The following is a 7,495-nucleotide window of genomic DNA, read 5'->3' as shown; positions in this document are numbered from 1 at the left end:
GTTTAGCAAGTAATTTTTATAATCTATGTAAAAGTTTCTATTGTTTTTAAATTCCATTTATGTTTACTTAGTTGAAGGAAGTTTGGCTATAATCACCAACTGTAATGTGAAGTAGAAGCAACACAAGAAAATGCAGTAGGAAATGCAAAATAACTTGGTATTTGTTTTCCTATAGCTAAAAAATCCACAAACGCCGCAAGTGGGAAACACATTCAAAATGTATCCAGATGGTTCTACAAGTACACTAATGCAACAGAGCGGAAAGAGGAGAAGTCATTGCTTGTGCATGTTTGAAAACCGCTAAATCGTAGGTCCTAAAGTCAGCAGTAGTGGTCCGGTACATGCTATTGTGGTAGATGGCACTAATCCAGCATGCATGCCAGTTGCGCTCTCAATGGGAAGTGTTAATATACATGTACTGGACAACATACACAAATTTCAAGCTTCTAATGTAAGCTTGGGTGTCAGTGATTTAGATTTACTATTTTCTTAGAAAATCTTATTAAAAAGAGCTGTTCAATCTTGACCTGTTACCACAAGGAACTCTGGCTAAAATTATAAGAACACTGTTCATTTTAGTACATATTGGTGCATTGCTTAGAAGTGTTGAGCAAACAGTCTGGTGTTCTCTGGTCATGTGATTTGGCTTGATAAGTAGAAATAAAACTAGTCTGTTACTCAAACTTTAGAAATTCAAGCTTTTGATGAATAAAAAATATCAAACTTAAACTATTTAACAGAAAGATTATCTTCTCTTGGTATGAAATGCATTACTGAAGTGCAAAAATGCAGACAAAAAGACAGAGTCTTTTAGGTAAAGTATTATTTTTATACTTTGGTTGTGGCTGTTGTTAATAGCTCATTGTTGCCACAAAACTGCTTAGACACTCGTTTGACTAAGTTTTTACATGGTGACCTGCTTTTGTTTTTTATGTTTTAAAAACATTTTAATGCCAAACAAAAAATTAAAATAAGCACTCATTCTTTGTTTTCCAAATGTATTGCTAGAGTGTTGCTTTAGCAAGAAACACAGGAAATAAGCTCGAGTTTTTATTATGACTAAAATTTAATTTTTATTTTTTGGATGTGATTGTTGTTAATAGCTCATTTTCATCACAGAACCGATGAAACAATTTTAGACAAAGCCTGGGCAACTCATCAAAGCGCCGTGAGTTGGCAGTGATTGTTTATAATATTGTTTCAAATAGAAATAGTTCATTCACTTTAAAACAATAGCAACCCAAATATAAAAACCCCTTAATTTGTGTGTTAATAGAAAATATTCTGCTTAGTAACCAACTCACCGCTTATAAATTGAGAGTTGGGAGGCAAAATTCATTTTAACAGAAGCGATAAAATTACATATGCACTTATTAAAACCTTCAATTTATGTCTTTGTTGTAATTTTAGATTATATTTTTTTTCTAAACTTGTTTACTGTTGAAATCAACCTTTTATTTTTGTTTTGCCTGTAAAAGAAATGTTTTGTTGGCTAATTTGCAAACAGTTTTAGAGCTGTAAACCGTGCCTACAGCTTGGTTTATAGCAACTTTTTCATAAATTCAACTGCTACTTGTTGTTTATAGCCCTTTTCATTGCTTATAGCCCTGATAATTATATCAGTAATGAGTCTTAGTCTAAATATTTAAATCTACTAAAATATGGAAAATAGTTATTAAACTGTATATGTATTCTATGAATACATGAAATCCATGAATACAGACCATTTTTCTAATTTTTAATCTTGAATCAAATTTTTGTAATCAAAATCCTGTGATATTTAAACCACTTACCTGCTTTAAAAAATTCCCATTTGTAGACTTGAGGAAAATTTTTTATTGTTCCAAAGTTTTTTGTTGATGGATCGTCCTATTTTGTTTGGAATTATAATATCTATGAAATAAAACTAAAACTATTGAAATGTGGTTTAAGGAACTTTATAAATATATTTATCAGACACTTATATGCAGCTAATCCACTTTAAGGACAAAAATATGTACAATAAGAGTAGAATATAACTTATATAATTGACTTACTGAATTTTAAAAAACATGCCTATACCAGCTATAACAACTCTTAGGATAGACACCATTTTTATCTATACAGTGATTTTATGCAGCACTACTATGTCATATATAATACCTTGAAATAAGAACAGTAAAAGAAACAATGATGATAACTGTAGCCACAGTTCCTAGTCCAATCACAAGTAAATAAGGTTGAGGTGGCTCTAAAACAAATAACAAATAATTGATGTCAATTTAAAGTTTTTTTAAGAAGATTATATTTTATGAAGTTTAAAAGTAAAGAACAAGAACTTAGAGTAAAGGCAAATACAAATATATTTTAATTATCAAAAACTTGATTTTATTCGCATATTATTACCTCATACTACTGTTCATTACAAGTATACTCTTTTGCGTAATGTACAATCAACCCATAAAAAGTGAAACAAAATTGAATTTTTTTTTCTAGTTGGTTGATGATTGATCATCAGTTGCTATTTTTGATCCTCTTTTTAGGTAACTTATCAAGACCAAATGTTTTGTAACAAATGCTAAATAGAAAATCGGCCAATATACATGTATTTCACAAAAATTAAGTCATATTACAATCTATTTTCAACTTTACATGATCAGATCCATAAATCTCCGGAACCAAAGTATATTTTATTAATATTAGAACATAAACCTAATCTGTTCGATATACCTTTATATTTCATTTGTCCAGTCAAGATAGAGACATCCCAACTGACCTTGCATTTATACTATTATGTAATTTGAGTTTTTGCACCTCTATTACCATTTGCCAATGTTTATATACTTGATAAAGATTCTCCAGACATAAGAGAAAACTTGCTGTTTGTTGTCACTTATCTTCAAAAATGCAGCTAAGTTTCTTCATGCTCTATTTATTTAAAACTGCATGTCAAAGTAGGAAACCTTTGAGAGCAACAAAAGCCTTATGAATTTCTTATGTGAAAAACCGTTACCTAAATTTGTATACAGAGATCTTGTATTTTGAAACAATTGAATAAGTACACCGATAAAAATTACTCTTAAGTACAAAAATACTATACAAAAACAGTCTGATATCTACAATGTGTATGACTGAAAAAAATTAGAAAGCTATCTTTTTCAAAAGACTTGCAAACATACTCAAAAGATTTGAGCAGACCCTGTCAACAGCAAATGCTAGTCAGAAAATTCTGGAAATCATGTTAACACTCAATTAGGCATTCAAGGAAAACAATCATAAGTAAATTTCATAATAAACCACGAAAAAACAGTTTGGTTTTTACCTCTGCATGGAAAGCCTTCAATCCATGTTCCTTTTTGACAATGCCATTTATCATCTTCTGATTTACCAACAGCAAGTTCATAGCCTTCATCACAAGCGATCATAAAGTTTCCTCCATCTTTGAAGTAGTACATTGTCATTGGTGAATTGTTTTCATCAATGAGTCATCCATTAATACCATTTGGCAGCGCACAAGTGTTTCCTGTTAATAGATAAACTCAGCTGCATAGTTAATGATGTCATGTTGCTGCTTTATCTCAGCTATATAATCAAACATGTGTCAAGAATCATAGCAAATGGTCAGGCGCAAATTTTTCTATCATTCGATTAGTCAATTTCGCTTATTTGTTTGTGATAAGTAATTGCTAAAAAGATTGTGAGATCCACACACAGGGTAAAAATGGTAGCAAGGTCTTTTTGTTGTTTTTAGAGTCAAATTTACTACTTTATTATATCACAATTAGCATTCCTAAATATTTTAATACTTGCTGTAGAAAAGTTCAAAACTTTGGCTTAGATCTAAATTGAAAGTTCTTTGCAATCTTTTAGCATATAATGTTGCTAATCTTAAAAAGTAGTTTTCAACTCGGATCAGGCAAATCTTTCATCTAGTGAAAAACTAAGCTACAAAAACTTTCATCTAAAACATAACTAACAATAAAAATTAAATCAACCAAATTGAACAAAGCAATATTTTTTTGTGCACTTCCCTGCATTAACTGCATTGAGTTCAGCAAATACAGCATGAACACAATATCTTACAATCTATCAATTACACGATGCAGTTATATTGATAAATTTTCGTCTTATTGCGCTATAAAAATATGTTGTGGCATCTTATTGCGCCAAAACATGTTTTTATTTGTGAAAGTAATAATATTTAACTACCAGGATCTATTATTATGAATAATAATTTTGCTAGTTCTTGTTTTTTTAGATCCATAGCTATCATCACCTCTAAATGGTATTAAACTCATATGATCTTTGTTAAAAGAGACAAGTACAAAGTCAGGTCATGTAACTCCAAATGCTTTGGACATGTCTCATTTTGCCGTTAATCAGAAATCTCATTGTATAATTTTCCTAACTAGATCATTTTAGTTTGAAATGTAGGTGCAAAACTATTTTGACCACTAACTATTTAAACAGTTATTATTTAAAGAGATATTATTTGTTTGTAACGCTTTAGTAGCTTGTATATTTATTTATTATTTTTCTGTTTAGGCAATTAATTTAACATAATTTTGAATAAGCACTTTAGTATTAAAGAGTCATGGAAAACTGAAAGAGTAAAAATTAAGTTATAAAAACTTGCTCACTTGCTTGAAAATTAAAAAAAAATTATTATGCAGACCTTTCTCAAACTCTAGATTTGCACAAGAGCTGTTCACTCCGGATGACTGTGCAATTAGACAAACACTGTATTCTCCAACTAAAACCCTTCCACTTTGCCAAGCATGGTTCTCAGGGCTAATGATTGTGTTAATAATGCATTCATCATATGCGATCTTGTAACATACTTTGAGGACAAGAGTGTCATGAAAACCTCCTTCTTTAAATCTCCATGTTAATTTAGTCTCCGGTGAGTTAGGTCCTGTCTCTTCTTCTAAGTCTAGTGGTTGATAGGGAGCTAGCATAAATATCAAAAACTGTCAGCCACCTACATGTATTACATTAATGACAACTAAAATTACTGCAACATCAGTGTCACAGGTTACAGCAACATCAACTAAATTGATAGGAATATTTTAGCAACTCTGCATTGTTTATATGAAGATAGCAAAGTTGGCAAAATTCCTTACAATACTTACAGTAGATACGCACAACACTTACATCAGATACTTACAGTACTTACAGTAGATACTTACTAAATTGAAATATTGTTTAAGCAAAAATGATATATGCATGTACAACTTCGTAAAAATTAATTAGATATACACAGCTCACATTGTAACTTTTTGATTTTAATCAAAGCTAATTTTAGCAAACATCGCAATTTTCACTGTTTAAATAAGCGATTCCGATACATGCTAAAAAATTGTTTCAACGTCATATATTATTTTTTGCACAAATTTTTAAGACAAAAAAGAATCAAACTATTTTGACACTTGAAAAAATAGATATTTCAATTTTTTTAAATAAAATGAAAAGCATATAAGGAATCAATAAAAATAAGCAATTTTTAAAATACATGTATATACTTTTATTTTGGTAAGTCTGTTATGAATTTGAATGATTTTTTTAATTAACAAACAAAACGATTAAAAGTTATAATATGGGAGATATTTACACACTGCCATAGTGGCTGAGCTTAATTAAGCCAAGTACAAAAATGTTGGATCGGTAAAACAGATGATAGAACATGGTCTTACTCACGTATTACTTTATCTAGTTCCACTATATCTCCAATGGTGAGTCCAACAACTTGAAATCTGAATCTGTAAAAGTTTCCTCCAATTGGATGAGTAAGAGACTCTTGGTAATCATCTGGGTCAATAATTATTTTTAACTCTCTGTAGTTATCTTTGGTTAAGAAACTGGAACCTGGAAGTTTAACAGAGCCTAACAATTCAATAACTTCCGTCTTGTGAATAGAAAATTTTCTTTCAACATTTAGATTAATTTTTCTGAGCCAGCATACAAAAAGTCCAAATTATCAAATGTGTTTTCATTAGCTCAGATGGCACAAAAGCAGTATAATATTTCAGTTTATTTCAAGGGAAGTCTATGTTGCCGTAAATCCTATTAGTTTAAATGTTTTTCGCACACTTCCTTTATGATTACAGTTAGTGGAAAAGTTTTTAAATATATTTTCACCAAAAACATGTTTTAGTACATTTAAATCTAAAATGACTATTGCTTCAATAAAATTGACTTAATATAGCTTTAAAAACAAACTTACACAAAATCTTTGTGGATTTTATCAAAAAATATCAATATCTTTCTATCATTTGAAATTTTCTTTATGTTGAAAGTCTTATGATTGTCAGAATGTTTCAAGATTAAAATCAACACAAATTGATTGCAATTAAAATGTTCAGAAAAAAATATGTGTGACTTTACATGGTTAGCTGTTATTGGTGGAATAGTTGATACCTGCTATTGTGTTCAAACTGTTTGCAACTAATAGGCCTAATAGGCATCATAGCTGCACTTCCACTTGATCTGAGCGCTTTGATGACAATCAAGTATTATTGAATTCAATCTTAAAGAATCCTGAGCATGGTAAGCATAAAACATTCTGACAGTCAAATTACATTAGGCATACAAAACAACCGTAAATAATATAAAAGTACTGACACTTTCTCATAAAGTTTACTAAAATTTTGTGTAAACCTATTTTTTATTCCTTTAGGCTGTTGAAGAAGTTTATCAGTTGCAAAATATGAAGATTTTACAAAAATTTCTTTGAAGAAAATCATATAGGAAGAACTGATTCTCATTATTTCAGTAGAAATTATTTCCATTGATTTTTTCCTATTGGTTTAGAATAGGTTCTGCATCAGTCAATTCTAGCACAATTCTTTGGTCAAGTTTATATATAATTGTTTAAAATTTTGTTTATGTATGTTGAGCAACAGAACTCTGCTCAAACATTCAATTTATTTTGGTTTTTAGCTGTTTATAAACTTCTCACACAATCCGTGCTGTGTACAGACACCAGCAATACAGTCACCTTAAATCATACAAGTTTGCAACCAAACCTAATTCCAGATTAAAATACTCTGATAATATTGTGCATTTGGTAAAACATTATATTTAACGATTATGTTTTGTATATTTTATTTGGTTAATTTGGACTAAAATTAATTCAGCTGTATTTTTTTTAGCTTGACAAAATGTTACTAGTTGACACTTTTTTAGCGTAATAAGTAGTCAAACCAGCTCTATATATTCTTTAAAAAACCTCTATATACAGGTTTGCAAAGAATAGTTTAACTCGTAGTTAAGAAGTTAGCCTTTGGTTTAGTGTGACCAAACAAAGTACCAAAACAATCATAGCACAACTTACTATTGTAGTGAACGTCTCCTACAACTTCTGTTTCAGATCTATCAGAATTGTTCACATGATGAATGTTGATGACAACGTTGTCAAAACGTGCCAACTCTTGCTTTTTAGCTCTGAGTAGAATTTGAAACTTAGATGCTTGTATTTTTGATGTGTCACGTTTCTCTGATAGAGATACATTCTGAA

Source organism: Watersipora subatra, chromosome 10 (assembly GCF_963576615.1).
Source record: "Watersipora subatra chromosome 10, tzWatSuba1.1, whole genome shotgun sequence".
Classification (NCBI taxonomy): Eukaryota; Metazoa; Bryozoa; class Gymnolaemata; order Cheilostomatida; family Watersiporidae; genus Watersipora; species Watersipora subatra.
This window is presented reverse-complemented; position numbering follows the sequence as displayed.